We start from the raw sequence: 22,665 nt of genomic DNA on the forward strand, positions 1-22,665 counted from the left end.
CAACTTACACCAGTCAGAATGGCTAAAATTACAAGTCAGGAAATGACAGATGTTGGTGAAGATGCAGAGAAAGGGAAATCCTCTTACACTATTGGTGGGAATGTAAGCCACCCTGGAAAATAGTATAGAGATTCCTCAAAAAGTTGAAAATAGAGCTGCCCTATGATCCAGCAACTTTTTTTTAGGGATTTACCCCAAAGATACAAATGTAGTGATCTGAGGAGGCATTTGCACCCCAATATTTATAGTAACAATGTCCACAATAGCCAAACTATGGAAAGAGCCCAGATATCCATCAAAAGATGAATGGATAAAGAAGATGTGGTAGATATATACAGTGGAATACTACTCAGCCATCAAAAAAATAAAACCTTGCCATTTGCAACAACATGGATGGACTAGAGAGTATTATACTAAGTGCAATAAATCAATCAGATTTAATTATCAGAAAGATAATTATCATATTATCTCACTCATGTGGAATTTAAGAAACAAAACAGAGGATCATAGGGGAAGGGAGGAAAAAAAAAAACAAGATGTAATCAGAGAGGAAGACAAACCATAAGAGACTCTTAATCATAGGAAACAAATTGAGGGTTGCTGGGAAGGAGGGCAGGTGATCTAATGAGCACTTGGTATTATATAAGACTGATGAGTCACTGACCCCTATCTCTGGAACTAACAATACATTATATGTTAATGAATTGATTTTAAATTAAATTTTAAAAAAACAAAATATGCATTCGCTGTTTGTTCCATCTTGTTTATATCCTTGCATAAGTACCATACAGTTCTCAAATCTCTTTTGAATCAAGGGGTTTGTCTGTGGCTAAAGAGAATTGATCACAGTGGCTCACCATCTTTTGCTGGTCACTAGTTAATCTGTAACATTATTCTGTGCTAGAATTACTTCCTAAGCATACATACAAATAGTGTAAATCTTTCATGGCATCTTTCTATTTTTTCCTTGAAAATGATAATTACATGATGTCTTTCTTTCCTGATTTTTCCATTCTATAAACATTTCTTCAGTGAGTTCACTGTGATCACTGTTTGAGATTCAGAAATCCTTCAGGAAGCCAGTAAAGCAGAAACCTAGTTGAATTCATCATTCATCCTAAATGCTGTCAAATTAAAAAATAAGATTTCTATTCCTTTTTGCTGATCTGGATATCTGCTATATGAGATACAAAGGAAGCAAATATAATAACATTACTAACTTTTTGTGAAGAGCAGAATATAATTTAAGAAAAACTTTCTTCGGCAGGGGTGTAAACAACTACATAAAGAAGAGAATTACAATAAACCATTATTTTGTCTTGTATTATCACTTAAATTTTTATAAACATGTGCATTTGAAAAAGATGATTCTTCCTAGTTTATCTAGTAAATGTATTTTCTTTCAACATTTGTGTTAGCTGTGAAACTATTATTTTATAGTTACCTATTAGAAAGTTATTAATTTTAAAAATAAATTAGTAGTTATTATAATCATGATTAGTCAGTAAAACATTTTACTTCTATAATGATAAATATATTTTGTATTTCAATTGACTGATACTATATTAGCACATAAAGCAAATAAGGTAATTTGTTACTCTAATGATAATTTTGAATATAGACCCACACTTGAAAGTTAATATCGAGATATTAAAATTGTCTGATTTTGTCTTATTTACTTTTTTGGTGTGACAATATCCTTTTATGAAATGATAGTATTGCTTTTCCTAATGTACTTACTTAGCAAAATAAAAAGTTGGTAACTCTATCAAAAAAATTAATCCAAAATGTTGTTTCAGCTATCATCCTAGTGTTGTTATACTCATTAGATAAAATTGTAAACTGTAAAATCACAAGATTACTGATCATTTACAAGTTCTGGGATACTAAAACATGATATTGAAGTAGACATTCAGCTATTTGGCCTTCTAGAAGCCAAGGCTGTAGCTCATGCCAAGTATTAGTCTGATTCTGAAGTTCAGTGCATATTTAACATTTATCTTTTCCTTCTCAATCCATTACTTCTTATTCTAGGTCTTGATTCCCTTGGTGTCTACATTTCTAGGTGACCTATGTCTTTTCTGAACTCTTAGATCTTAAGAGGAGATCTTAAGATCTACTCATTTGACATTTAATCATTGTATTCCTTTGTAGCATTTCTGGGTCCAATGTCTTGCATGGCCATTTAGTTTTTGTGTGCATATTTCTATTATTCCCAGCTCAATAATAAACTAACTTGAAGTTAGTTTATTAGGCATGGACATTATTTTCTTTAGATCCCTTGCAGCTCTTAGCTCTGTGTGCCTGAGAGAACATGTGCTTTGTGAATGAATAAATGAATGACATAATTCAATCTTTATTAGGCATTCAGATGAGAAGGTTTGTTGGGTTTGTCTTGTAGAGGGGACGTTCTAGTGCTAGAAAGATTTGGCCAAGCTTACTCTATGACTAGTCCCACAGACTAGAGTCATATGAGCAAGCTGGCCTGGAGCTCAGTCACCTGTGACATATGCAAGTTATTAGATCTTATGACATGGGAAGTCAACAAACACTGGATCACAAATACAATGTAGTGAGTGCTGGGTCTGTGCCCATGTAAAAAGTCTGTTTCAGAGCTCTCTTGATAAAGAAACTGTATATAGGTTTATATACCTCAATTAAATGATATAAAGAAGTGTGACAGAATCAGGATTTGAACTTAAGCAGTCCAGCTCCAAAATTCCAGTTTTTAGTTGCTCTACTACACTGCAGCTTCATGATGCAATGCTATGTAAAATTAGGGCAATCAACATTTAACTCTCATGGGCCCTCATGGTAGAAAGATCAGCCTAAACTCAGGCAGTGCCACAGGGCCTCTGCCATAGGCCAGGTGCTCATTTTCTAGACCACAAAGGCTAGTCCCAGAGAGAGAACAACCTGTAGCAAGTTAAGGTGCCCTCAGGTGGTTCAGAGTCAGTCTGAGAGGCTAGCAGAGAGTCAGCCTGCCCTATCTGTAGGGTGACCATATAATTTACCATCCAAACCAAAATACTGTTGAGAGCAAAAGGAACCTCTGTAATAATTATGTGGGAATGACAAATGTAAACTGACTATTCCAGGCAGTCTTCACTGGCTAAGTCTATCCAAACCTCCCAGGAAAGGGAGAGAAACATGTAAGTAAACTTGGTAAATGTGGGAAGCCAATTATCTGAAAGAGGAGGATAAAGTTGGGATGAGGGCATTAAACCTAGGGATTGAAGTTGGGTGCAGTCAAGAATGTTTAAAAAAGAATTGGGTAGATACATATAATAAAAAGAAGCAAAAAAGGTATCTGGATTCGCAGGACAATGTGGTCGTTTGTGCGTGTGACAAGTCGGGAATAAAAGACACTGAGAGTAGATTTCCAATGATGATTTGGGAGTGAGACTGATCAAATATGGTGTAGATACATTATGGTAGGGACTCTGAAACAACTCCTGGTCATCAAAGGTTCATCAAACCCTGGGTGGCTCAGCGGTTTAGCGCCTGCCTTTGGCCCAGGGCAGGATCCTAGAGTTCCGGGATCGAGTCCCACATCGGGCTCCTGGCATGGAGCCTGCTCCTCCCTCCTCCTGTGTATGTGTGTGTGTCTCTCTCTCTGTCTGTGTCTATCATGAATATATAAATAAATAAATCTTTAAAAAAGAAAAGGTTCAGTGTGAACTTGAGAGGGAGTCCAGGCTTGCCATATCAGTATCTTCTTGGGACCAGGATTGTTCCTTATCTTTTCCAGGTGATGTGTAGCCCTCTCTTCTCAGCTGGTTGACTTTTCTGAGAACTCTCATGACAGAATAATAAAAGTAAATAAACTTAGGAAAAGTGAAAGGCCAACTGTCTGAAAGAGGATAAGGTTGGGACCTCTCTGTGCACCTAGGAACAAAAACTGTAGGGAGGCAATGCTGTTAAGGAAAGGATTGGGTGAGTATATATGACAAGAAGAAACCTGAGATCCAGCTGCAAGCTGAATGTAATTCAACAGTATATTTTCAGATTGAAAATGACAGAAATTCTACATCACCAATCAGAAAGAACCTTTCCTTGCTCCAAGACTTGCCAAGGACCTTACAAGAACAGTATGTGCAGTTCTGACTTTTTAAAAATGATGCAAAGAATTGAAGTCCAGGAAAGGATTACCAGATAGATTATAGTGGTAGGAGCACGGCCTTTCATGAAATTTAGTAGAGAGAGAGAGAGAGAGAGAGAGAGAGGAGAGAGAGAGAGAGGAGAGAGAGAGAGAGAAAGCTAAGGGTTGATTTCACTGTTTTCAGAAATCATGAAGAATTTGGATACTCATTATTTTGCTTCCCCACAGTAGGTTGAAACAAAGAAATGAGCTGACATTGCAGCAAGAGATATGTTAGTAATGCTTAAGGAAGAACTTCTTGACCAAATGCTGGCGCACAGAAGTGCTGAAATGTCTGACCCTGTAATCTTTATATGATAGGATAGAAAATCACTAGTCCAGAGTTGTCATTATACATGGTATTTGATGTAGGAGGTCCTGAGGAGTAAGTGGAGGAATCTGAGTGCAAGGGTGTCTCTTAACAGACCTGGAAGTTCTGAAACTGATTGGAGAGAAGAAAGAGAAGTCAAAATCAATTAACCATAAAAACAATCATGAGGACTCTACCCAGGTCATGAGTGTGTTGAGATGATTCTTCATACACGGCCCAGTCCCTATTTCTGAAATCCAGATAGTGACACTCTGACATTGCCCTGTGACTTCACCAGTGTTATTCCTCTTCATTCTACTTTAGTCCCAGGTGATTCACCTGGGTGGGGACCCTGCCTTCAGCTGTGAGTTAAGCATCACTTCTCCATTTTGAGTGGGAAGGAGCAGCTTCTACAGCTGTCCCTTCCAGAAACTCTATGGCTTCCTTAAACCTCAGAGGATTTTCTCTGTCAGGTGAAAGACCTAAGAAAGAATGTTTACTACATCTGCCTTGGTAACGTGGTCCTTCCATTAGGAGAGGAGACATACTCTTGCACAGGGCAGCAGCCAGCATCAAATCAGCTTCAGTTGAGACACCACTTCGGGCTCAGCATCTAGGCTAAGTCCCACTGGCCACTAGCCTTGACCTCCCTCCCCAGATCCTGAAGCCCCAAATCTGCAGAGCTGCTCATCTGTCCTCAGCAGTGAGGAATCATTCTCCTTAGGTGGATATGCTATTTCCTGCTTGTGGGGCTGGTAATAGAATAGCACAGGATGTGCCTGAAGATTCATGTCTCTGAGAAATAGAAGGTCGGTAGGAGAAAAAGGATGTGGATCTGCACATAGTCAGACCTTTGCTCTGAAATCACTGAGTTGAGTAAGAAAGTATAGCACTAAGGGATTCTTCTGCTCCTCTATGTGACTTTTAGGAATCCTATGGCTCTAAGTCTTGGGCTCCATTTTGCCTCTACTGCAAGCACTAGACTTGCTGGGCTGTGTGGCTATTGTGCTCTTATGTAGGCAATGGAGACCTAATGACAAATAAGACAGATAATGCCTCAATCTCACAAGAGTTTATTCCTCATGAGAGGAGACAGACTATAAACAAAGAAGCAAATAAATAAACAAGAAAATATCAGATGGTGACAGGTGATAGTAAATCAGAGTGATTGATGGAAAGTTAGTGCTGGGTGTAGGAATAGTTTAGGAGGAGATGTTGGGGACAGGCTCACTGAAGAGGTTAATCAGTAACTTGAATGACAAAAAAAGAGTCAAGCAGACGATGCAGGGAAAGAGCTTGCCAGAGCAGGAACTGCTAGTGGAAAGGCCCTAAGCTGGAAAGGAGCTCAGTGTTTTTGGAACAAAGAAAAGAGGCCCATGGGCCTGGAGCTAAGTGAGGCTGGGATACAAGATGGAAAAATTTGGAAAGTTTGTCAGGCACCAGATCATGAGGAGTCATGGGGCCAAGATGAGAATGAATTCAAAATGGTCCTAGAATTGGATTAGATCCCGGAGGTCATCTAGCTTGTCTTCTTACTTCAAAAATGAGGAAGCAGAGCCTAAGGAGGTGTCATTTTATACTGCATCTCTGCCAGCCAAACTTGGTCATGCTATGGTATGGAAGTAAGATCTTCTGACATATGGTCCTTGCCACTTTCCATCAAATTCTTCCTGAATGCTAAGTGGGACTCCTGAATGTCCCACTTTCTTTTCTTTTCTTTTCTTTTCTTTTCTTTTCTTTTCTTTTCTTTTCTTTTCTTTTCTTTTCTTTTCTTTTCTTTTTTCTTTTCTTTTCTTTTCTTTTTTAAGATTTTAATCTATCTATTTATTTATTTGAGAGAGAGAGAGAGCATGAGCGAGCGCTTGAACCAGGTGGAGGGCAGAGTGGAGGAATAAGCAGATTCCCTGCTGAGCAGGGAGCCTGACAACTGAGAGCCCCACCCCAGGACCCTGGGATCAAGACCTGAGCCAAAGGCAGATACTTAACTGACTGAGCCACCCAGGCCTCCCTGAATATCTCACTTTAATAGGGAATTAAATAAAAAAAAATCTGTAAAAACGTTTAGAATAATATTTGTTTCATTATATTTGTTATATAATAAACACTATATAAATGTTTCGAAGATAAAAAAAAAGACCAAAACATGGAATTACCCTTCACTTATCCTGTAAAAAAGGGGTGCTTATAAACATCTATGTAGACTAGTTATGCTTTATCCCAATAGCAAGCACTTAGTTTGACTATTTAATGCCACAGACCAAATGCAACCCATTTACTCTACGATTGGGACACATTCCCACTATAGGGACATATGGTGTAGCTTCTATATCCAGGAGGAGTTAACATTCCACTGTACACACAAACATTCAGAATCAGAAAATTATACTGTAAGTTATGTACACACAAGACACATGTGTGTATATACATCTTGGTTTTTCAAATAGCAATGACATTGCCTAAGGGAGCAATAGCTTTCACATCCTCCTCTGTGTTGAAAAGAAGGCTTTATTGAAGAGGACATATGGATGGAAATTCATTTTGGAATAGTCAAGATCTTCAGTTCTAAAAGGATTTGAGGCTGGCTTGATTAAGCACAAACCCACAGCAAGAGATGTGCTGGTGGAATAGAAGCTTATTATTACTGCCCTGGCCCTCATTCAGGATTTATAGCCCAAAGATCTGCCACCAGCCAGGTGCGATGGCAAAATACATTCTCATTCTCTGGCCTGAGTTGCCATTCAGCCTACTGCCTTCTAGACTACCTCCTGATTCGCTCCCACTAACTGTGACAGACTTTCTATTTTCTCTCTCTTTATTCCTCTTCTATCTCTGTCTTTGAGAGATAATGTAATAGAGAAAAGTCTCCCTCTTTTCTCCAGATCTTACAGAGACAGGAAGAGCATCTTCCCTGACTTTGTCTAGGGTGGATGGAAGTATAAATGAGGCAATGGATTTGAATCAAAGATGGTAGGGCAGGAAGAAACCTCAGAGTCGATGGGAACATCTCTTTACTCTTTGGTTTTATGGCACATGTGGAAGGAGTTGATGTTTGTACAGTGCACTAAGGTAAATGGAGGAGCTTGCTTATAGCTGAGGTATCCAGGCTGGGCACTCCAGCTGCCCTAGATTCTCCAGCTACCCTGAGATGGAGGACAACCCAAGCTTGAGAGAGGCTCTGTGAACTTCAAGGTCAACCCTGGGTATCTGCATCCAGCTGAAGACAAGGGAAAAGAGAGCATGGAGGATCATCTATGAGGATTATGATCCAGGTCTGCTTGCACACTTTGGTGCACATTCCATTGGCTGGAGCCTGTCATATGGACACATCTGGCTATGAGGAAAGCTGGAACCTGGGGTTAGCTGTGTGTCAAGAGGAATGGAACAAGGTTTGGTGAATGGGTAGCCAATCTCTGCCATTGGGAAGTATGTGACCGGTGATACTCTAGAGACAGCGGCAGAGATGAAACTAAGACACAGGTTACTTAACCCATAGCACAGTTCTCTCCTTACCAAATCACTCTGCCATATCTTTCATTTGTCCCCTACCTTTAAAAAAACACTACCCACAAAAGTTGGTTAAAGGAAACCAAGAAGAAAGTGATTTGTCTCTTTTCTAAGGCAGATTGGTATGATGTGAAAACATGTATCAAGACAGGAAGCACAGAACAATGCTCGTCTTGAGACCTCAAGGAACCCTCCGCCCCAAGGGTCATAAAGTGAGGCCTGTTGCTCTGCAGAATGATGAAGTTGCATTAGAAAATCCAGACTGGGACATCTGGGTGGCTCAACGGTTGAGTGTCTGCCTTTGGCTCAGGGCATGATCCCAGGATCTGGGATCGAGTCCCACATTGGGCTCCCTGTGGGGAGCCTGCTTCTCCCTCTGCCTGTGTCTCTGCCTCTCTCTCTATGTCTCTCATGAATAAATAAATAAAATATTTTTAAAAAAGGAAAATCCAAACTAACCACTAAGGATATTCAGGGCAAAACCAACTGCCCAACTTCTATGCCCTGGATCTTGCCCATGAAAAATGTGCTCCATAGTCAAGAATATGGCAGACCATGAGTGAAGCTTATGTCAATATCAAGAGTACCAGGAGTTACATGCTTCATTTGTTCTGTGTTGGTTTTACTAAAAAAAAAAAAAAAAAAAAAAGCAATTACCAGATTTGGAAGACCTCTCACATTCAGCACCTACAGGTCCACCAAATCAGGAAGATGGTAGAAATCATGACCCAAAAGGCACAGATAAATGGTTCTAAAGATGTTGTCAATAAAGTGATTCTAGTCAGAAATGGGAAAGAATTTCCAATCTATTTATCCTCTCTGATGGGTTCATTATAAAAGTAAAAATGCTGAAGAAGCCCAAGTTTGAAATGGGAGAACTTATGTTGCTTCACGGTGAAGGCAATAGTTCTGGAAAAGCTCCTGGGATGAGACAGGTGATACAGTTAAATGAGCTGATGGATATGAGCCACTAGTCTGAGAATCTGGTTAAATTCAGACTTTTAATGGTGACAAATAAAAAGTCTTATTTGCGGAGAGAAAAAAAAAGACAAGTGTGACCCAGTAAATGCAATTCCGGCATACCTTCAGTCAAATTCTACTCACAGGAAAAGCCCCAGTGCAACTTGTGGGAATCTCACAAAAAAGGGTCAAACTTACCTCCTGATAATAGAGAGGATTTCCACTGCACCATGAACCCTTTGTGAGGAAATCGGCATCTGAATCCTAAGTCTTGCTTTTTCTTACTTCTTTAGGCCCTTGCCCACTTGGTTGCTTCCTGAGGACCTGCGGAGGGAGGCAGGATGGGGGTTATTGCGCGGTTCACTGCAAACACCTGTCTCGTGGTATTACCTCAACCTTTGATTCCGATGTTTTCACTTCCTCCCCTTTTTACATTTGGCCCTTTGGTCTCTGTCCCCTGAGCTGACTTTCATCATCCAATTAGAAATAACACCCTCTTCTCACCACCAGCTTTTCTGGGAACCATAGGGAGGAAACCCCAAGCCTCCCTCACAGTCCGTGGGGCCAGCACTGCTTCAAAGGAGTGTGGTGGCGACACCACCTCACGGCTGGGCTTCTTTTCTGTTTAAACAGCTTCTATTGCTCACTGCTGATCAGTAACTCAATGATTCATTAAACACACAAACAATGAGTGAATCTGTTCCATTAGCCAGGCCACCTGTTGATCTCAGACATCCTCAGCTGAACTCAGCGGACGTGAACAACAGAATGGCTGCATCGGTGGAGGGCCCCATCCGCATTTGATGGCATGTTACAGCAGGAAAAGTAGAGTTCCAGCCTTGCTGGGGCTTTTATGCTTTTCCTTTCATCTGGTGGCAGGGCTGTAAGAATATACAGTGGAATACAATGCCTTCTCTATAATCAACTGGAAGATTCTAAGAGCTTGGTCATTATTGCTTCCTTAGGCTTGTGGAATTAGACAAAGAGGAGATGGGAATATCCTGCACCCTTTTGCCTGCAGGTGCCAGGGCAACAGAATTAGCAGAGTGCTAAGCAAAAGCCAAAAAACAAAACAAAACAAACTATCTGTAAAAGCCATCTTACTTATTGTAATGATACCTTCTCCCCCCTTGAAATGAGACGGTCTCTTTGGTACTTAGCCCCTTGCTCCCAGAGCTGCTCCAGGCCTTTAGGAACTGGTCCACTAGTGTTCATCAGTTTATCATATATCAAGACTAGTAAAAATCCTATAAAGCTGACTGAGTGAAGCTTTGGATGCAGGCATAACAGTCAACAAAGTTGACATTTTGTTATTTAAAAAAGTAGTGCTTTCTCTTCTGTTAAACAAAGCCCTCTAATCATTGTAATAAAAAGAAGAGCTTTCATGAAGTCAGGAATGTTTGTTTAGAGCCTAAAAACTGTATCATATCAGGAATAGGGAGATGTATAATCTTTACTCTATTGAATTTGAAAGTGCCTCTTTAGGGGGAATTTCATTTTTGAATGGCACACTCATTAGGATTTGCACTACGCACTTCATAATAGCAATGTTGAAATTTCCCTATAGTGACACTTTGATTGAAAATCTTTGATTACACAGTCTAGTGTTTATGCTGTTGATGGATTTATTCTAGACTATCATGAAATGCTTTGTTGTTCGTTGGCTCTTTTAAGAACATAGATGAAGTAGAGGGAAACAACTCTCCAATGAAAATTCCTGTTTCTATTGGTTTTAATCAGGTAAATTTTTTAAAAATCACCCTTTTAAAAATTCCCTGACAGTTTTCAGAGATTGCCATAGCTAGTGGATGTTTTACTTTCATTTTTGTAGCCCTGGAAATGGTATGATGCCAGGTGAGGAATTCAGGTTATTCTTCTTTCCTGAATATTGTTTTGCTTTTAGAAGGTAGGCTTTGAGCTGCAAGCATTCAGAATGAACATCATGAACAGATGGAGGCAGGCCGACTCCACTGCTTGGGCTCTCCAGGCAGGTGTGAGCAGATCTCCCTCATCCAGCACATAAAAGGACCACGTGCACTTTCAAAGGGATTTCTGCAATCCTGGTCTTTTGACAACCACGACTATGATTTGATTGCCAAATGCAGGTGGTTGTGCAGAGGCCCAGTTGTGCAATCAAAAGAATCCTCAGTCTTCTGTATAAAATGGAAAAGCACAAGGAGAGATTTAAAAAAAAAAAAAAAAGACTAGGAGATAGCCACATAAGAATTAAAACTTAGGTGAAAGACTCATAGCTATTTTCTCACGTGGTTAAGCTAGCACCATCCAGTAGAATTTCTACAATGCTGAGGGTGTTCTGTGCCAGAGCCATCTAATAGGGTAGACACACGTGGCTACTGAGCACTTGAAATGTGGCTAATGTGACTGGGAAGCTAAATTTCAACTTTAGTTAACTCAAATTTAAATAGGCACAGGTATTTTGTGGTTGCTGTGTTGGACAGAAAAGGATTATTCTATAACTCCATGAGGGACACAGACCAGGTTGGTCTTCACTGCAATGCTCCCAGTACTGATGTAGATTTTCTACCTTCATTGTAAGTCCTCAATAAATATTTAATGTGTGAAAATATAAATCTGATCATGATCCATTCTTCCTTAACACTCCTAGCTGCTTCTCCTGGCCTAAGAGCTCCAACTCCTCCTGGCAGGCTCACTTTCTGCTCCAGCATGTCCAATTTTTATTTTTATTTTTTAAAAATTTTATTTATTTACTCATGAGAGAGATAGATGCAGAAGCATAGTCAGAGAAAGAAGCATGCTCCCCACAGGAAGCCTGATGCAGGACTCAATCCCAGGACCCCAGGATCATAACCTGAGCTAAAGTGACCACTGAGCTCCACTGAGCCACCCAGCTGCCCCCAGCATGTCCAATTTTTAAGTCTACACTTTGACTTGCCCTCATCCTCCTGCTCTGTGGTTTTTGTGTGTGCAATTTTCTCTGCCTGGAATGCTCTTCTTCCCACTTACCACCTAGATAGGCCTCTGCTTATCTTTCATAACTGGAAAGTCTTCACCAACTGGTGCAAATGGAGTTAAGCACTGTCTTCCCTTCATTTCCATGGTAGTGCAGTGTAAATGTCAGAACACAGATGTCTTAGGGAGGACTCTCAGACCTGTGTGTAAATGTTTGTAAGGAAATTCCCAAGGGAAACTAGGAACAGTGTGGGTGGGGGGCAGAGGGCAGGGAAAGGAGGAAGTGGGGGAAGTGTGCTGTCATGAAGTCCCACCAAGGGTCGAATTTGCCCTATCTTCAGGTAAACTCAGGAACTCTATAAATCGAGTCTTCCTGAACAAGGTAAAGGAGCTGGTGTTTTCACACTCTGACTTCCAGCAGTTACTGCTGAAGGACCACCCAAGGAATGTGCACTCCCAGATGCTCTCCTCCTCCTGTGCCGGTGAGGAGACCCCACAAATAGCTCCCCAAGAAAGGGGGCAGGTTCTGATTGTGGGAAGAGGACTCCCGGGGAGTAGGATGCGATGGGGAAGGCAGCAAAGAAGTAGGATCTGGGCAGAACACAAACATTAGACATTGGATGTTATCCTGTATGAGGGATGTTAGAATGGTGTCTGTGTGGGTGGCAAACCAGATCACTCTTAATCTAGAAAAGTGACTTATTTTCGATTCCCTCTGTAAAATTCAGAAAATAATTCTTCTCACTTAGGTGACATTTAAAGATTTTAGATTTTAAAATTGTTTATTTATTCATGAGAGACACAGAGAGAGAGAGAGAGAGGTAGAGACACAGACAGAGGGAAAAGCAGGCTCCATGCAGGGAGCCCAAAGTGGGACCCGATCCTGGGTCTCCAGGATCACGCCCTGGACTGAAGGAGGTGCTAAACCGCTGAGCCACCCAGGCTGCCTTTATTTTTAAAAAGTTAGGAAGTTGACTTTTATTTATTTATTTATTTATTTATTTATTTATTTATTCATTCATTCATTCATTCATTCATTCATTCATGGGAGACACACACAGGGAGAGAGAGAGAGGCAGAGACACAGGCAGAAGGAGAAGCAGGCTCCATGCCAAAAGCCCATCACAGGACTCGATCCCGGGACTCCAGGATCGTGCCCTGGGCCAAAGGCAGGCGCTAAACCGCTGAGCCGCTGAGCCACCCAGGGATCCCCTTAGGTGACATTTAAATATGATAGCATGTATAAGTTGTGTAGTTGGGGTTAATGAGTAAAAAGTAAAAAAAAAAAAAAGGCAGCTATTATTAAAACACAGCAGTTTGTTGTGATGTATGACAATAAGTGCTCTCTGGCAATAATGCGATACTGCATACCTGATTTCCACTGGCTTTGATATTGTTCTAGCTGCATTATGCCTCATTGGTCTTTAAGTCACTAGCATTTAAGCTAATGCCTGATCCTGAGTAGATGTCAGATCAATATTTCTTGAGTAAATGAGAGATACTCAACTTTAAGCCCAATCTCTCTTATCATCTCCAATGTTACACTGAAAAGCTCTATTTGTGTGTCTATTTTGCCCATTAGACCGTAAGGGTAGGGCTTCTTCTCTTTTTTGATTCCCCTAAACATAGCACAACCCGGCACATGGCAGCTGCTAGATAATTGTTTGTTGAACTTAGGTTTGTTGGGTAAGAGTCCTGAAATTTCCATGGGTAACAGTATTATAATCCAAAGTGTTGTTTTCTTCACTTCTGAGTTTGCAGACTGTGATCTTAGATCACTTATGGTTCAATACAGAAAAACGAAAACCCCTTTAGGTTTTTCAAGAAGAATGTGATTTAATAGAGGGATTTTGGTGCTACAGTAGGTAGCATTCTAAAATTCTACCCCCAAAGATGTTCCACTTTAATCCCAGAAGCTATGAATATGCTGGTGATCACTCCTGTGATTATGTTATGTTATATGGAAATACTCCCAGTACCAAAGTGGATTTTCTACCTTCATTGTAAGTTCTCAATAAACATTTGTTGTGTGAAAATACAAATCTGATCATGGTCCATCCTTCCTTAGCACTCTTGGGTGCTTATCCTGGTCCATAAAGAGATTACCACAGTGGGCCTGATCTAATCACACAAGCCCTTAAAGTCAGGGAGCTTTCTCTGGCTGAGAAGAGAAAAGAGAGTGAGAGTCCAAGCATGAGGGGATTGGGTGTGATGGGTCCTACTCTGGCTGCCATGTTGGGAGAAGGACTCGATGTGCCATCGCTGGAATGACGATGGAGGAGGCCACATGGGGAGGGATGTGGTCCTAAGGAGTTGAGAGAAGCTTCTGTCTGACAGCCAGCAAGGAATTGAGGACCTAAGTCCTAAAACTACAAGGAGATGAATTCTGCCAATATCCTGAACGAGCTTAGGAGTATATACTTCCCAGAGCTTCCAGATAAGATCCCTGTCAACAGCTGACACCTTGATTTCAGTATGGAGACACTTTAACCTGGAACCCTATTGATCCCACCTGACCTCTGACCTGTAGAGTGGTGAAGTAATAGATAGGTGTTATTCCAAGCTGCTAAATTTGTGGTAATTTGCTACATGGCAGTAGAAAACTAATATAAGTGCTTATTAGATTATGGGAAAGCCGGAATCAAGAAAGTTAGGTGGGCTACTCCCAGCTTTCAGGTTACATCACCACAGGCAGCCAGGGAGCTGTGGGAAATTAGAACTGGTCCATAACCCTGAAGCTGCCACTTAGCAGTGAGAGACACCAGCCAGCTGCCACACTGGTCACATCTGCTGAAGCTTACACTTTCATCCCCACCAGTGCTGAGAGAAGGAGGGGGCCTTTTGCTCTCTTCTGCCTTACAAACATCGCATGAATGAGTTTTAGTATGAAACATGTCATACTCAGAACATTGGTGGAAGTTCTAGGACATGTGGTTCCCAGGCATCTAGCCCCCGAGATAAAGGGGAACCACTACAAGGGGTGATGAGGATAATGCTGATTGACAATGAGTAGTATCCAATATGGCTCTTCAAACCTTCAAGACCCCTTTAGGTCAGCCTTCTGGTAGGAATTATTTTCATTTTACAGATGAGAAAACTGAGGTTCAACTGGGTTAAATACCTTGTCTAAAATCTCATAAATAGGAAGTAGCAAAATCAAGATTAGAATCCAGATCTGTTTCTCCCCAAGTCCACATGTGTTCTGCCTCTGTCACTGATGCGGAGCATGAGGTGGAACTTGTATAACTGGCTGACAGATGGACCACCATGGAGGCTCAGCTGAGGTGGCAGTGGAAGTGGTAGCAACTTCATTCTATTAAAAAAAAAAAAAAAGTTTTCCTCAGGTTTCTGGTGAGGCCTGGCTTCATCTTTTGTTGGAGCCCTCTCTATCTCTGTCTCCTCCTCCCCTTCTCTCAACCAGGCTTCCTCCTTGGCCCATAATCCCTGAGTTTGGACACAGAGCCTGCAATGTGTGCTCTACTTTCTGGGTTTATTTTGGTGAAGGTCCTGCCTCCTTTTACAGGGCAGTCCCTGTTTTATGGGTGCACATGATCGGCCCTTCTCTTCTGTGGTCTGGGGTCTCTCTGCCTCTCCCACACTAGGGGCTGGCACTGGACTGAGGATTGGCATCAGGAGAAATATCTCCTCCAGAAGGGGGCCGTGGAGCATTTCCCCCAGACAGCTCTATCTTTGCTGCATACCAATCCAATTACAAACAAATTGGCCCACGGGTTCAAGCATGAGAGCGATTTGGCCTTCTTTCCTCTCTTGCTGACAATTTTAAACCTCTTTTCTTTAAAAACCCAACTCTGGGAAGAAAAGTTTAGCACCCAAGCTCAAGAGAGGTGGGATGCAAATTATCCTAGAGATCAGGGTGTTATGAGGCTCAGAGAAGGAACTCTGAATTATAGTTTTCAGGAAAAAAAAAAAAGTAAGAAAAAGAGACAGATTCTCTGGGACTAACCCGTGACTGCAGGTTGAAGACTGGGAGGTTGGTCTTTTCCACATTTGACTTGACCAGCTCTCTGGGTTCACTTTTTTTTCCCTGAGTGGCTACTCTCTTCTCTCCTAGACTCTTCCTCAATGGTGAAGAATTCATTCCTAGGTTTCTGGAGGGGGAGAAGGAATGTTTCAGTTGTCTTTACTCTGCCTTAAATGATATGTTTTGTTTTGTTTTGTTTTGTTTTGAAATATGCTCATACTTTGATACAGCTGAATGCAAATAAAAGTAGGGAATCTGTGTCAAAGAGAAGTGGACAGCCCACCTATTTAGAAAGTTTAGGATCAGCCAGGCTTTCTTCACTCAGGGATTCCACTGGAACACTGTCAGGAGGAGACGTGAAAGAATGTGCTCCTTCTGCCTTTTTGTAAGTCTTTTTAAGCACACCTTAAATTGAAAGCCCGACTTTACTAGAAAGAAAAGCAGATATAAAGTAAGGTTGTACATGGTGTTGGTTTTTTTGTTTTTTGTTTTTTGTTGTTGTTGTTGTTGTTGTTTGTTTGTTTGTTTGTTTTTTGACCAAAAGTTCCTCAGTCCAGGTTTTCCTGAAGTGGAATTATCTGGGGCTGCATAATGACATCAGTCAAATAAAGGATGATCCCTTCCTTTTGTTCCCTTGTCTTTTTGAGAGAGATCACCTGTCATTTCCTATCAGCACACCAGTCACACTTCTCCTGTGAGGATCTGTGTGGAGTTTCTGGGGGAAATCGAATTCACTTGCACTGAGACACTTAGCTGGCAGGGAGCCCGAGACCACCCCCTCATCTCAGATCCCATCAGAAAGCCTCTTCAGCCACCACTCTTCTTTTCAGAAGGATGTCTCAGAGGATTTCCAGGGTGATTCAGAACATCCTACTGAGATGCTCAGAGATACAAGTCCGAGGATGTATCTAGATATGGGCACGGGGGGCATACACCGGAGACTTGGGTAGGCACATGCTCTGTTCCCATAGCATCTAGAGACCAGCAGAGGGGGAAACAAACAAGTATAGTATGATTGGCAAGTGAGAAAAGCACTGTGATGGGAACAAGGAGGTCGTGAGGACACAAAGAAAGGTTATGCAACCTGGACCTGGCGGCAAGACCTTCCAGAAGAAATGGCAATGGTGCATAAGATTGTTAATGACATTGCCACAGTCTCTGTGATGAGATCTCAGAAACTGGCCTGAGTAAAGAACAGGGAGGTGTATGTCACTGAGGGGAAATGTGTTGGGGGAGTACTTCCCGTAGATCTACTTGGATGGACTGCAGTGGTACTGTGGCCATGCCGATCGATTCTGCAGCTGCACTTTGATGGCCTTCAGCTTTCCATCACTAAGTCATTCGAGAAGCCAGAGCTCCTCCTCCTTTATTTCCTGCTTTTCTTAAACAACAGCTGTGTAATTCAGTGCCTCTTAAAGGGGAAATGCTGAAGAGTAGATAGGAATTCCAGGAGGGATGTGTGGTGAGAAGATGGAAGTTGAAGCTGACTCATTCTTCAGCTTCGTTATGGCACCTGCCTCACCTCATCTGAGCATCCAGCCCTCGGGTCACAATGAAAAAGAAGATGCAGGGATCATCCTGTCAAACTGTCAAATTTGTGGGTGAATGAAATATCCACAAGGGATCTCCAAGAAGCCAGAAAACTCATATTTACTTTCGACCAGGGAGAATTTGAACCTATGTCTACAGATTTAAAAGTCTAGGATATTAATTCATTGTGACATCTGGTCCTTCTCTTTGATATTTTAAAAATAGGCCAGAAGTGGAATTGTGAATCCATGCTCCAAAGCAGTACTCTCCGATTCTGGGAAAGAATGCAACTCTGAGTTTATCTTGTTTATCCAACTAGTCTCTGGTCATTTGTGTAACATGATATTTCTTCCATTGGATGCTGTAAGCCAATTTCTAGCACAAGGTTTCCATTTTGTTTTAATCATCCATGAAAGAAAAGAATGTGGGAATGTCTCTTTTGCCATTTTCAAGGACTGTGGTGGCACCAGTAGCTGGCTGCTGGCTTCTAGTCTTTGCCACTGCCACTTGAGAATGTGAGATTCTCTACAAATCCTAGAATTTTGGAACTAGAAAGAAAAGTTAGCAGTTTGTAGTAAGAACCGTAAAGATGCTCCTACTCTTTGTTCCAGCCAATCCACTCTAATGAATTTTAAGGAAATGTCAATCACCAGAACCACCAATATACATTCTCAAAGATATTCACTCTATTTTTTTCTTTTTTTTAGTAAGAAAAGGAGAAACTGCCAAGATGTTCAACATTATGGACCTTGTTTTGAAAGGCAGGATACATTAACTTGAGGGAATATTATGTAGTCCTAAAATAATTATGAAAGCTGCATACATTCACAAATGTTTTTTGAAGGCCTACTATGTACCAGTGCTCTGATATTATATCTGCATATGAAATATGCAGATTTCAAATCTATGTTGCCTATGACCTTAGAGACTTGAAAGACACATACCTACTACAACTACAGAAGAAAATTTGCAGAAATGTTATTAGTTGGCAAAGTAATAAATACTTTATAAGTGTCTTTGCAGAAAGAAAATTTGTTACAGTGAAGAAAAATTTGTTACATTGTTTTGCATCAATTAATATATGTAAAAATTATGATAGGAGAACAGAAGGTGCTGCTAGCTTTGGGTAAGAGAGTATAAGAGTGGACATTCATTTATTCTTGGTTCATGTATTTATTGAATAACTACTATATAATTATTCAAATACAGCAGTGGTTAAGACAGAGACATAATCCTCACAATTATTAATCAGGCCTGTGTTTTACTTTATTTAATATTTATTTAATGAATAATTGGATCTAAAAATTAGATAATTTAGAATACTCTATGCTAATTTCTTTCATCTCGTTCCTCCAAAAACACTTGTTGTAGAGGGAAAATTTAAGTTAACAGAGACGATGATTTGCCTGAGGTCTCACAGCTTTTTGTAACAAGTCTGCTATTAGATTCTGATTCTTGGTTTACCTGCCACCTTACCCCCACATTCCTCTTATAATCCTCACACCTCTCTTAGAAATACATTGTTGGAACAATGGAAAATCAGCAAAAGTCTTTAGAACCATGACTTAAGGATATTGGACAGAAAATGAGGATGATCAAGCTTTATAGTATGTGGGAATTACCCAAGAGTCTTATCTAAATGCAGATTTTGATTCTGTAGTCTGGAATGGGACTTGAGATTCTGCATTTCTCATAAGGCCTCAGGTGACGCTAATAGTTTCTATTCTTGAGTAGCAGGAACCTGAAGGATAGAAACTGTTCAAGTACGGGAGAAACTCAAGTTTAATCCGTAGCCAGTGATCTAACTAGCTTTGTTGTCAGGGAAATATAGATGTCAGTTTTTTGCCAAGTGTTAGTTTTCTTTTTTTTTTTTTTAATTTTATATATTTATGAGAGAGAGAGAGAGAGGGAGAGAGAGAGAGAGAGAGAGAGAGAGAAAGGGAGAAAGAGGCAGAGGCAGAGGGAGAAGCAGGCTCCATGCAGGGAGCCCATGTGAGACTCAATCCCAGGACCTCGAATCATGCCCTGAGCTGAAGGCAGATGCTCCACTGCTGAGCCACCCAGGCATCCCTCGTCTAAATTTTCCATCACTAACTGCTGACATAGCTTCCTTTTCCTTCTCAGCACTTGCTCTACATCTAAATCTGTCTTGTTCAATATGCCCATGAAAGGCAAGAAGAATATTCTAGAACCATGCCACTATGAGATAATGGAATAGGAATTTGCACTAAAATCATCTGACTCCCAAGCCTCTTCTCTTAACTGCTATGATATGTAGCCCCTGCCGTGTCCCCTCTCACCTAGTGGTCACAGTCCAGGTCCTTGGAGTCAAGACCAAACCTGGATCTGAAGCCTAACTAAGCACTTAGTACTAAGGTTCAGTTACCTCATGTGTTGGTGTTTCTATTTCTTCGTGTATAAATATAGATAGTAAATAGCACCAATCTCATTAGACACTTACGTAGATTAAATGAGATAATGTACAGAAATCACTAACTCAGTGTCTGGCATGGAGTGAGTGCATTATAAAAGTAGCTGTTATTGTGGTTACCTGAGAATCTTATTCTGACTTCTTCTAGAGGAGCTCACACAAACCTAGTGCTTGAGGCAGACAGGATATCAAATAATTATATTTATTTAAAATTTAATATGTAATTGAACATAGTTTAAATACAAATAATATAAATATCTGAATAAAATGCTAAGTAAATCATAAAGATAGAAATAAAGAATGAATATATACTTATGTAAACATTTAGATATATTTAGGTAGTATCTAATGTGTTTAAAGTATTTACACAAAACTATATAAATATGTGGACAAAATATAAATTAAGAAATAATATATAAGGATACAAAGTTTAAACAAAATGAAGATATCATAAAAATGTAGTGTAATTTAAATAATTTAAATTTAAGTAATAGAGTAAGTATATATTATTTTATATATGTTATATATGTGTGTGTATATATATATATATATATATATATATATATACACAGCAGTTGCTAATGCACAAGTGCTTTTGAATACTATAGGAATACAGAAGATGGTAACTAGCTTTCTGGGATGATGGGAGAAATAACTTCTGAGCTCAGTTCAGAAGGATTAGTTTGAGGTTGGGAGAAAGCATTTTGGGCTGAGGGTTTGGGGTAAAGAGGGCAGCAGGCAATAATGCTGCTATAAAGTTTGGTGCTAGTTTGTAAAGAGCCGCTAAATCATAGCTTTTATCTGTGGATGGTGGGGGGCCATGGGAAGGTGGTTTTGAGCAGACCAGGCATGTGATTAGACGTGTCTTTAAGTCTGTGGGGTGTACAACCTGGTTAGAAATCCTTTGGCCTGCTCTCTGCTTTTTTCAGGAGTTTAGACTGCTTCCCAAGCTTCATCAAACACTGCAATGGTCTTTCAAAACTCTCCTAGCCATGAAAAAGGTAAGGGGGAGTCAGTCATTGTGTAACCGGGTATTTTCTAATCCCTGGACTAAAATTTCACATTACAAAAAAAATAAAGGTGAATACAAAGCAATGCCTTACTCCTGTTTCTATTGTTAACTTCTAATTTCTTATCCTTGGAGATACTTCCCCTTAACTTGACCTTAAAAAGAATGAACTCTGAATGTCACAGGAGTCCTTGTAAAGGACTTTACCCAGGTAAAGATCAAGGGTAGAGTGCTATGATTGGGGAGGAGAATTTTAATTCTCTTCCTTCATCACTAGCTAACTTACGTGGTTGGAGAAGGAAAGGAAATGTTTCCTTAAAGAGGAAACATGCCAGAATTAAAATCTGATGCAACCTCTCATCATTCCCAAAGAGAATCACTTTATAGGCTATTTTTTGGCAATCAGATGCATAGATCTGCATATCTTTATTGGCCTTTGCAACAGAAATAGCATCTCAAAGTCTTGTCCCGTGATACATCATGTTGAAAATAAATGATAACTCTATTTGACAGTTCCTTTCATCTCAGGATCTTAATCTCCCAAACATTCTTTAATAAAGATTCACAACACCCTGTGAGGTAGGTAAATATTAGTGTGCTATTTTATGAATGAGGAAGATGATTGATAAGGAGATTAAGCAATTTGCCTGTAATAAGGTAAGTTTGTAGATATGGGAGTCAAATTTCCACCCTCTGAGAAAAACACAATAATTGCTAAACCAAGATAAAAGCCTTTACTCATCCTTTTAAAATGATTGAACAAAATTGAATCATGGCTTTTTCACTCCCAAGTTATTAGAGTTCATCCAAAATTTAAAAAAAAAAAAAGTTGTAATACATTTTCAAAAAGAGAGAGGCTCGTATTTACACGTATGAATTCATTTCTTCATTGGTTTACAGAACCTCATGACTATAGTGATTGTTCCTAAACAATTTGTAACTGAATTCCAGTCTTTTCAAAGAAGGCATGGCATTTGTTATTATGTAGGATAATCTTTGCCTTCTAAATCTATCCTGCATTTAGATTTATGTCTTCTTGTAGGATGTTCCTAACATAGTACTTTGCTGCCTTAGATGAGATAATTTCATACCACTTATTAGGATGTAAAGTTCTAGTGTATTTTTTCTACTAATACTAACCTAATTTTTCTACTAATACTAAACAGATACACTTTATTGAGCACTTACTCTTTGCTAAAGGCTCAACGTAGTTCACATTTATTCCTTAAACACATTTATTCCCTAAAATGGGAGGTACCATCCCATTTGACATATGAGAAATCCGAAGCTTCAAAGAGCCTTGCTCAGTCAGGAGAACACAGCCAGGAGGTGGTAAAGTGTGGAATCTCCCAAAATTGTCTGATCCTGAGACCCAACTCTTCTAAACATTGGATCATAAGCAATACCACCAGCTCACTAGAATTCTTTTGGAAGGAATAATAGAAGTTTAATGTATGTCTTTTTCTTTGCTTTAGGTTCCATTAAAATGAGGTTAAAAATGTGACATATTTTGTTTACCTGCAGGAGAAATTTGTAAAGTGGTTCCTGCTATAAACTCAGATACAGAATTTGTAGGAGAGCCAAAAATGACTAAAGCAAAACATTCATCTTTAGATTGTTTCCCTGATCCCTGGAGTTCTCATTTTTCTTCACAGAATGGGTTAAGTAGTCTACTGTTTACAGGTACCTTCTGTCTTCTCAATCACACCCAGTATCTCCTCCAGGATGTATACTTGGGGTGCTTGTCAAAAGCTCATTTTGTTGTTTCAAAGCCTTTTTCTGTCTGATATTCAATTTTAGTTCCCTTTCCTCTTTGTCTCCTCTATGAAAAGTTGGCGATATCCGAAGCTCTCTTCTCTCCTGATCT

The 22,665-nt window shown here is 40.1% G+C and overlaps 2 long non-coding RNA genes across 6 annotated transcripts in view; one reads left to right on the forward strand and one right to left on the reverse strand.

The window, feature by feature from the left end:
* The window catches only part of LOC144320090 (uncharacterized), a 90,876-nt gene extending 81,348 nt beyond the window's left edge, over positions 1–9,528 (reverse strand). For 4 of the 5 annotated variants that reach the window (XR_013385674.1, XR_013385672.1, XR_013385671.1 and 1 more), the window contains exon 1: positions 9,114–9,315. This is a non-coding gene — a long non-coding RNA (uncharacterized LOC144320090). Of the gene's footprint in view, positions 1–9,113; positions 9,316–9,419 lie in introns of those variants that run through there. The other variant, XR_013385675.1, reaches the window with a different exon arrangement.
* Positions 9,529–19,584: 10,056 nt separating this feature from the next.
* On the forward strand, positions 19,585–22,308 carry LOC144320091 (uncharacterized). Its single transcript, XR_013385676.1, has 3 exons — positions 19,585–19,734; positions 20,719–20,790; positions 22,274–22,308. It is a non-coding gene; the product is annotated as an uncharacterized LOC144320091 (long non-coding RNA).
* The last annotated feature ends 357 nt before the right edge of the window (positions 22,309–22,665 follow it).

The sequence above is a fragment of the Canis aureus genome, chromosome 9, assembly GCF_053574225.1.
Source record: "Canis aureus isolate CA01 chromosome 9, VMU_Caureus_v.1.0, whole genome shotgun sequence".
NCBI lineage: Eukaryota > Metazoa > Chordata > Mammalia > Carnivora > Canidae > Canis > Canis aureus.